This window comes from Mus caroli, unplaced genomic scaffold (assembly GCF_978045245.1).
Source record: "Mus caroli unplaced genomic scaffold, Mus_caroli_1 scaffold_2, whole genome shotgun sequence".
Taxonomy (NCBI): Eukaryota; Metazoa; Chordata; class Mammalia; order Rodentia; family Muridae; genus Mus; species Mus caroli.
The window spans coordinates 146,840,241-146,850,977 of record NW_028227257.1 but is presented as its reverse complement, the minus strand read 5'-3'; positions in this window follow the sequence as shown (position 1 = coordinate 146,850,977).

Genomic DNA, 10,737 nt, shown 5'->3' with positions numbered 1-10,737 from the left:
CAACTGGCAAGACTCTACCGCATGGCCATGTCTGCTTGCAAGGGAAGTTGTGAATGTAGATGAGATGAATCCATCCACCCATCCATCTTTCCATCTATCCACCCATCCACTCATCCACTCATACTATCTATCCATTCACCCATCCTATCTATCCACTCATATAGGCATTCATTTATCCTATATACCCAACCCAACCATCAATCCATCTATTTATGCATCATGTGTGCATCCATCCTTCCATCCATCTATCCAATTCATTTGTCCACACATTCATCCATTCATGCATGTATTCATCCCATCCATCCACCCATCTACCCATCCATCCATCCATCCATCCATCCATCCATCCATTCACTCATCCATCCACCCAACCATCTATCCATAAATCTACCTATCTATCCACCCAACAATCTATCCATCCATCCATCCATCATCATATCTATGCATACATCCAATCCATCTACTCCTGCATGCATATATCTACTCCATGCATCCATTCCATTCATTCATCCACACATCCCATCCATTCTTGCATGCACCCATCCTACCATCTATCTATTCCATTCATTCATTCATTCATTCATTCATTCATTCACACATCCATGCATTCATGTAAATATCTATTCCATCCATTCCCGTTATCATTCCATCCATTTATCCATCCATCTATGCATCTATCCATTCTATCCATTCAGCACATACACCCTATCCATCAATCCAAAATCAATGAGATCTATTCTCTGTTAGGCACCATGTCATCCTTTGGATAAACAAAAACAGGCCATAACCTTGACTCTAGGACTCAGAGTAAGCCAACATGGCCATCTGACTGAGTGCTGACAGTTGAATGTATCTGGAAGTGGCAAACATCCAGAGCTTATCTGTGTGGTCCTGAAGAGAAAACCCTGGGTCATAGGCAACAAGATCAGAGTCTGTTTTGATTATTGCTTTGAGCCTGGGGTCTAAAGAGGGGGAAAAGGAAAAAAAAAGAAGCATTACAAATCAGCAGAAGTCACAGCTATTTTTACTAAAATTGTAGTAAATGCTTCTCCTAGGTAAAGGACTATCAAGCAGAATGTGCCCTAAACAAGACAGAAGACGCATGAAGACTCTGAGAAAGAGCTTGTGATGCTAGCCCTGACGGATGCGGAAGTCAGCTCAGACTGTCATCAGGAAGAGGCCATGGTCCTGCCTGCTGTAGTCAACAACCTGCCTCTTCAGACCTGCCCAGACAGGACTCTGAGAACCTCCTCCCAAACCCTCAGAGTGTGCATGCCATTGTACACTCCAAACGCCGCTCAAAGCATCACTTCACATTAACAAGGAAGAAGAACCACCTTGACATGCCCTTTGGAGGGGTGATGACTTTCCTTACAGCCTAGTTTTGTTTCTGAAGAGGCCAGCTCTACCAAACAAGGCTTTCTTAGCAATCTGGTAGGTCTGTGGGGTTAGAGACAGTCGTAGGGAAGAGCAGAGCTGCTTGTTAGCCCAGCAGACTGAGGCTGAGGTCTATCTACTGAGGAAGACTACCCGCAGGTCATTTCCCCAGCAGAGAAGCAACCAGCGAGGGCTTCTGATGGGCTGCAGAGCAAGTGGTATGGCATCTTGCCACCACAGTCTGCAGTTCCTCAGAAAGAACATCATTGTTTGGGGAGCCTCGTGAGTTGCTGGACTCTAGTCAGGCTGCTGGGGTACAAGCATAGCCCAGCACCTGTGTTCAGCTCTGGGGAATGAAGGGACAGCCAGGGACAGCCACCTGCCTGGAATTCTCCTTTCAGGCTCTGGGCTTCCCGAGGAGCAGGTTGTCCTTTGCTGGCAAGAGTGCTACTCAAGAGTGAGGCTGCCGCTTCAGAGACTACTCACTGCGGGCTGCACCTACAACCCTCAGTCTACACCTAGGCAACCAGAGGTCAGATATGTCCCTCCTCTAAAAGCAAACTAGAATGACGACCAGCCAGGTAGTTGGTGTGATTCCCCCAAGTCATCCATGCTGTCCATGGGGGTACACGCCAAGAGGAGGGTATGTTCTGCAAACATTTCCGAAGCCCGAGGCATACTTTGCTCCAGTGACCCACCACAACTCTCTGCTTTACCTCTCCTGGCTTCCTGCCTCGCATCACAACCCCGCTCGCTCGTGTTCCCCTGGCTACTCCTTCCCACTTCCTGGGTTTGCAACAGACAATGGGTTCCCAGCTGCGAAACTTTCTCCGAGCCTCTAATTACAGGGGACCAGAAGGCAGGTGAGCTGTCTTCTCTGTGGACCTCTGATTGGTTGATCCATAACCAATGGCATACACAGATGACTGATACCTACTCTCTCTTCCCTGCAGATCATCACGATGCCTCAAAGACTGTGTAAAAGAATGCATTTGCCCATTGACTTTCCTGCCTTCTCTCTCCTGGACTCAGATCTTTGGATCTGAGCTTCCTGCCTAGAAATTTCTGTACTGTGGAGCTGTGTGGACGTCATCCCCACCCCCTGGAGGAAGTGGGTCGGAGTTAGCTTTCTCATAAACGGTGTTCAGATGGAAGAAAAGCAGCTGTCGTAGAAGCCACGTCAATCTGAATGGTAAAAGGTTTGGGCAAAAACATATTTTATTGTTCTTGCTGTCAGAAGCATAAAGATTTAAGGGGCATGTGACTCGGTAATTGCTGTGGACTTTTTTTTCCTTGACAATAAACATAAAACTTAAAACTGTATTAAAATCATTTGACAATTTTTATGCTCAAAGAGCTTGGAGTGAATAATGGTTTTTTTTTTTTTTGCATCGAAAATGCACTCTCTCGTCAACCTATAAAACTGTCAGAAATAAATTCATCAAAAGTAGATTATATAATTAAAAGTCGCTATTTGTGTCTGCCCGATTGGGATTGGAGTTGTTTATTTGTCTCTTTCTCTCACGTTCTCTTTTTTCTCCCCAATCTTTTAATTTTTTTTAAAGTTCCAGGCTGGCCCGCTTTGTCTGGAAGAGAGAGGTGCCCAAATCCCGGTGGGCATAAACCACAAATGCAGTCTTCCAGCTTTGGCAGCCCCAGCCTGATCTGTCCTCGGCAGTTACCACTAGTGGATAACATCCCCCCAAGCAGGCTTGTCAGAAGCACCCCAAGTCGGAGGTGCTTCTCCTGACCCCATCCACAGAAACACAGTGTGATAGAATTTTCTAGAAAATTTCCATTTGCTACTTTTCTCCTTCTGAGCTTCCTGGAAATTCACACCCCCTTGTGGTGAGGTGGCCCCGTGTGACATTTTTCTGCTGTCAGGCTGAACAGAAACAGTGTGCACAGTATCCAGGATAAACCATGGCATAAGGTGCCAGTCTCAGACCTCCCACAATAGCTGAGATGCAGCCTGAGGGGTGCAGAGACCCCGAAGCCAGAACCACTGAGCCATTGCTTGTAATACTTGGTCTGGAGAGCTAAAGAAGCCAAGACAAACTATCTGACAAACACACATATCCGAGTCTGTCCCGATTTTGGATGTTGGTTTTACCATGATGCAGTTGTGGCAAGGTCAGCAGGTCAGGAGGTCATCACTGGAAGGACAGTTTGTGTGACTGGGGGTATAGCTCTGTTGGTAGAGTCTTTGCTAGGCACACCAAAGCCTGGGGTTTGATCATCAGCACTGCGTTCACTGGGTATGATGGAACATGCTGTGACCCCAGCTCTAGGCATGAAGAATCAAGAGGGTCAAGAGAGTTCCAGGTCATCTTTGGCTACAAAATGAGTTCAAGGCTAGTTTCGGCTATATGAGACACAGTTTCACCATAAAAGACCCCAGCATGGGCAGGGAACCAGGGAAAGCAGATTTAGGAAGGGCTCACTGCACCCTGTCCCTGTGTGGTGTGAGTGTCCCTTGTCTCCTGCACCTTTTAGGGACACTCCTAAAAGCTGGGGTGATAGCCACTGTTCTGGCACCTCCTTATACCTGACTTTGTTACCTCTTCTTTTGTTCTTTCCTAAAAGCCTATCCAGTCTAGTTTGTAGTACAACAATTTTGTGTCTCTGGGCCCAAATTGTGAACTTGAAAGGCAAAACTTGTGTCCTCACAGTGAGATGAGTCAGAACAGTAGGGGAGAGAGGTTCACATTGAACTTGGGCCAAGCATGACCGGAGCACACCCCGATATCTTCAGGTCTCCATGAGTTGGAGAGGTAGCTGAGTCATAAAAATGCAAGAGAGTCTGAATTTGGCCTACAGCCCCTATGTATGAATCTTGTGACCCAGGTTCTGGGAGACACACAACAAAGGCAAGTGGAGCCCCAGCTCCTACTGACAGGTGTAGCTGTGAGCCCTAGGTCCCAGCGAGTGACCCTGCCTAACAACGGCAAAACCCAATGTGGATGACACCTGAGGAGCCGCACCTGAGGGTGACCTCTGGCCTCAGTAGGCAACCACACACACATGCATGTGTGCCCACGGTACACACATGCACCCAAAAAGCAAAAGAGTGTCCCAGGCAGAGCAGGTCACCCCTTCAAGGATGGGTTATTTCTATGAGGTTGTCTTAGCATGCTAAAGAAGTGTCTATTTTTATTTTGCCAAGAGAGGTTTTCCCACAAAATGGATGCTGAACGTTATCAAATGCCTTTTTATCATCCATGGCTTTTCCCTTTTGGCCTATTAATATGATGAATTATATTAATAGAGCTCTGAAAATAGAACTGTCCTTGCCTTCCAATAACACACCCCACCTGGCCATTGTGGGATATTCACTTAATATATCTCGGGATTCAATTTGCTAATCTTTTATTGAAGAGCTTGCATCCATGTTTGTATGCGGGGATAGCCTGCATCCCTCCTTTCAGTACTCCTTTGTCAGTGAGTTAGAAGACACCCTGCTTCTAGAGAACTGTGGATCAGGTATTCTCCAAACCCCTCCTACCACAAACACCTAGGAACACCCAACAAACACAGCAAGGTGTCAATTACTGCAATGATGCTCAGGCTTACAGAAGAGTAGAGGGGATCCCCAGGGGTGGAATATAGACTGAGACCTGGAAGCCAGAGGAGGGTTTGCAAGCATGGTCCTTGCAGCTGCCCGGGGAGGAGGCCAAGGGATGCTCACACTGCAAAAAGATAGGGGGCAGGGGACAGTTACACTACACAGGGGCAGAGGGCACTCACACTACACAGGATAGAGGGCAGGAGACACTCACACTACACAGGGACCCTGTGTATAGCTGGTAGAAATGTAAATGACTTAGATACTGAGGAAACAATACAGAAGCATCTCAAAAAATTGAAAGTAGGCTTAACATATTATCAAATAATCTGTTCCTGGATAAATAAACCAAAGAATGGAAACTGGGTGAGATATGACACATTCATCTTTATAACATCATTCTTTACCATAACCAAGAAGTGGAAGTAATCCAAATATTCCCCAAAGGATGTCGGGATAACCTAAACATGGCATATGTATGAAAACAGTAGACTAGTATTCAGCCTTGAAAAAGAGAAAAATTCTGACCCACACTACAGAGGGTGAGCCCTGAGGACATTTTACTAAGTCAAATAAGCCACCTACCAAAAGGACACATGTCGTCCACTAGAGGGGCTGAAGGAGTCACATTCACAGGAAGTGAGCGGTACTTTCCATAGTCTGGGGAGCAGAGTGTGGGTGATGTGGAGGCATTGCTGACTCGCCCACTGCTTTGGCCTTGTGGTGAAATAATTCATCAGAGGGAAGTCACATAGTGAGGCCAAGTTGCTTACCTTGGCTGGGAGCTAAGGGAAGAAGAGAGTCTGGGGTCCCACATGCCCCTTCAAAGAAGTGCACCCAATGACCCAGAGACCTCCTAGGCCCCATCTTCTAAGGTTCCACCTCCCCTCCCTGGCAATCCTCTGGGGACAAAGTCTCCAAAGCATGGACTTTGATAGACAATCTGAACTGAAACCCTAACCCTAGTAAATGTTGAGCAAAGAGAGGCCGTTAGAATATTTAGACTATATAAATTGAGTACACAACTTTAATCCCAGTAACTGCGAGGCAGAGGCAGGTGGATCTCTGAGTCTGAGGCCAGCCTGGTCTATAGAGTTAAGATCCAAGACAGCCGGGGCTACACAGAGAAATCTTGTCTCAAAATATTTTTTAAGTGTCAGTTTCTAAATACACCATTCACCAACAAAAATAGCTTTATTTTATGAACACATAAGAAAAAATGTCCTGGGTGAAGTGTTAATAAACAAAAGTCAGCATGATATGAAACGGAGAAACACCGGCTTTACCTGGATGGTGAAGGTGGTTTACCTGGAATGGGGAGATAACAATAGTTTAGTACAAGGCACTTGGTGAATTTATCACATTAACAATTCATCAAAGAAAGACATAGTTGTTCCAATTCAAAATGTAAGAAGTTGGGGCTGGAGAGATGGCTCAGTGGTTCTGAGCACTTGCGGCACTTCAGGGGCCTGAGTTCAGTTCCCAGCCCCTCCATCAGGTCCCTGGATCAGAAGCATCTGAATGCCCAGCTAAAGGGGACTCCTCAAAGCCTTTTGTGGCCTCTGTAGGTGTGTGCATGTGCACACACACACACACACAAACACATGACGGGGAGGGGATATAAATAAAAATAAATTCAGTAAGTATTTAAAAATTCAAAAAGCATGTACTATCAGTATCTATTCATGGGAAGAAATAATTTTAATAAACAAACAGAAATATGCAGAGAAGGTTTGGAGAGATGGCTCAGAGGTTAAGAGCACTGACTGCTCTTCCAGAGGTCCTGAGTTCAATTCCCAGCAACGACATGGTGGCTCACAATCAACTGTAATGGGATCCGATGCTCTCTCACATTATATATATATATATTGTGATGGTTTGTATATCCCTGGACCAGGGAGTGGCACCATCTGAAGGTGTGGCCTTGTTGGAATAGGTGTGACCTGGTTGGAATGGGTGTGTCACTGTGGGTGTGGGTATAAAATCCTCACCCTAGCTGCCTGGAAGTCAGTCTTCCACTAGCAGCCTTTGGATGAAGACAGAACTCTCAGCTCCTCCTGCGCCAGGCCTGCCTGGATACTGCCATGCTCCCACCTTGATGATAATGGACTGAACCTCTGAACCTGTAAGCCAGCCCCAATTAAATGTTGTTTTTTTTTATAAGACTTGCCTTGGTCATAGTGTCTGTTCACAGCAGTAAAACCCTAACTAATACAGAAGTTGGTACTGGGAGTGGGGTATTGCTGTGATAGGCCTGACCATGCTTTTATTTGAAAGAATGTGGATTTTGGGACTTTGGATTTGGAACACAGTGGAATGCTTTAAATGGGGCTTAATGGGTCATCCTAGTAGGAATATGGAAGACTTTGTTGCTGGGAGTAATTTGAACTGTGTTGACCTGGCCCAAGAGATTTCAAAGGAGAAGAATTTCAGAATGTGGCATAAAGACTCATTTTGTGGTATTTTGGTGAAGAATGTGGCTACTTTTTGCCCTTGTCTGAAAAGTTTGCCTGAGGCTAAGGTGAAGAGACTTGGATTAATTGCATTGACAAAAGAAGTTTCAAAAAAGCCCAGCAGAGACTTTGTTCTCTGGTTAAGTCTTATGAAGAAAAGTTTGAACAAGCATAGCAATCTTAGGAAAGAAAAATACAAAATATATGGTTTGAGTATTAAAGGAGTACCAGGAAGTGAAATGGAGCAAAATCCTGTGTTCTAGGAGATAAAGATTAAGGGAGTGGGACCTTGGGGCAAGATCCTACCCAGCTAAATTAGATCCAGGCATGGTGTTACACACCTTTAATCCCATGAGACAAGCATGCTGATCTCTACATTCAAGGTCAATCTACAGAGCAAGAACCAGGATAGCCAAGCTTAGGCAGTGAAGGATTTAGAAAACATAAAGCTAGTGATAATGTAATAATACAAGGGGATCATGTTCTAGTTCCTGTAAGCAGCAGAACTCGGCAGCTTCAGCCATGTGCCTCTGACTCTAGAGTTAAGAATGGAAGGAACTACTGGGAAAATTGATGCTGGTTAGCTGGAGCTAAGGAATTAGCGGTGATTAAGAAGAGACCAGCATCGTTGAGGTGAAATCTTCTGGAAATTGTTTTCTGGGAGCACAAAGAAGCTGTGTTCCAGAGATACCCAAGGTTGTACCTCATGCTGTGGCTGGACTTGGTAATGTGTAAGAGTCACTCAGGTGGTACTGCTTGTGAAGGAATGAAGGGATCATGGAGAGAAGCTGAGGCTTAGCACTGTGAGAGGCCAGGGAAGCCCATTGGAGAAGGTGAAGCCTCAGCTGTAGTTGATGGCCCAGGATTGAAGGGGTCATGCAAAGGATTTGAGGCTTGGCACCCTGAAGAGAGGCTATTGGTGAAGCCTAGCTGGAGTGGAATCCCAGACACTGAAAGAAGAAGCTGAAACATTGAAATTGCCTTGGAGACTCAAAGATGTTAAAGATGCCAGAGCCATGGGATACATGCTGAGGAAAGCTGCTAACAGGGAGTGGAACCAGCCCAGGAGGAAGCAGTTTGTGGCAGTCAAAAAAGATGAAAAAGGAGTGGAGATCTGAAGACCACTTTGACATCAGCCATGGAGATGCAGAGTTTGGAGTTTGCCCAACTGGTTTCCTGCCTTGCTTTGGGGATTACAGTTAATTAAGTTGAATGAATCTCAGAAGAGACCTTGAACTTTGGACTTTTAACATTGTTGCAACTGCTATAGACTATGAGGACTTTGAAAGTTGCACTAAATGCATTTTGCATTATGCTATGTTTAAGTATGGCCCTCATAGACTCATGTTTTTGAACAAGTCTATGGGGACCAGGGAGTGGAATGTGATGGTTTGTATATCCCTGGACCAGGGAGTGGCACCATCTGAAGGTGTGGCCTTGTTGGAATAGGTGTGACCTGGTTGGAATGGGTGTGTCACTGTGGGTGTGGGTATAAAATCCTCACCCTAGCTGCCTGGAAGTCAGTCTTCCACTAGCAGCCTTTGGATGAAGACAGAACTCTCAGCTCCTCCTGCGCCAGGCCTGCCTGGATACTGCCATGCTCCCACCTTGATGATAATGGACTGAACCTCTGAACCTGTAAGCCAGCCCCAATTAAATGTTGTTTTTTTTTATAAGACTTGCCTTGGTCATAGTGTCTGTTCACAGCAGTAAAACCCTAACTAATACATATATATATATATATATATATATATATATAATTATATATTAATATTATTATATATAATGTGAGAGAGTCTTCATTATATATATATATATATATATATATATATATATATATATATATATATGCAGAGAAGACACTGCAGCCCTTCAGAACTCTCTGACAAATATTTAATGGTGAAATATTAAAGATATCCTTTTGGAGCCTGACATAATACAAAAGTGTCCCTACAGTATAATTTTATTTAAAGAGTCCTTGAAATTTTAGAAGACACAATAAGACAAGAAAAATAAGCATAATTATAAAGACGAAACAGAAAGGAAAAAATGTTAATGTCTACACATCGTGTGATTTTAAAAAACAACAACAACAACAAAACCCTTTTAAAACCCAACAAAATTGTAGGATGGTCATGCATCCTGCCTTTAATCTCAGCACTTTGCCTCAAATATTAGTTTAAAAAATTACCAAGGCACAGGCAGGCAGAGTTCGAGGCCAGCCTGGTCGACACAGTGAGTTATAGGACAGCCAGGGATACACAGAGAAACCCTGTCTAAAAAACAAAAAACAAAAAAACAAAAAAACAAAAACAAACAAACAAAAAAATCCAACCAACCAACCAACAAAACAAAAACACAACAAATCTATCCACAAACTAATGGTTCATTTGAGAGGGCGGCGAAAGGCTGCTGGGTATAAGACCAACACAAGGCTGAACTGTATTCTTTTCCTCTACCTTGTCAATTTGATAAGATGCCCAGGTGACACGGTGGAAATTCAGGTAGGCAGGTTACAAGGAAGTGGTGAACTCTCAGCTACAGACCTCAGCATCAGATTACCATTAGCCCTTGGGTGGAATCGAGGAGCTCTGACTGCATCTTCCAAAAAGACTCACAAGGGTCTAGGTCACTCACAAAAGTGTTTCATATTGACTGTCAACTTGATGGGATCTGGGATCCCCCAGGAGACCAACCTCTGGGCATGGCTGTGAAGAAGTTTCTAGACTGAGGTGGGAATATCCAGGAGCTACAGCCCTAAACCGAACAAAAAGGAGAAAGACGTCTGAACATCTCCCCGAGTGTTGACTATGAATGCATCTGTGATCCTTCTACCATGTCTTCCCCAACATCATGGACTGTATCCCTTCAAACTGTAAGCTTAAATAAGCCAGCCTCCTGTAATTTGATTCTTGTGGGGAATTTGAAAACTTACTAGTATAGCATACAGGAGGATATCATGAGTGTTGTACGAGTCCTTTCCTGTCTGAAGCCAGGGTGCAGCAACCCAGTGGCTGGGATGTGCCCTGCCTCTACCCCCATTTATCTGGCCTGGCTGACTACTCTAGCGTCCAGTGAGGTTGGGTCACTCTAGGGAGCTAGACTCCATTAAAAGCTGCAGAAGGCTGCAGAGGTGGCTGGCTACATGGACCGCTTCTAGAAATTTCTCTGGCAGTGTGCTTTGCTTTTAGGCTCTACCTCCTGTGCCTGGAGCTGAGTTTTGTAGGTTCCCATGTATGCTGAGGCCCCTGGCCTGCAGGAGTCAATACAGGCTCTGGACTCAGACACAATTGCTTCACGTTCCAGCTCAGCTGCTTTTTAGCCCAGCATCTGGTTCAGGAC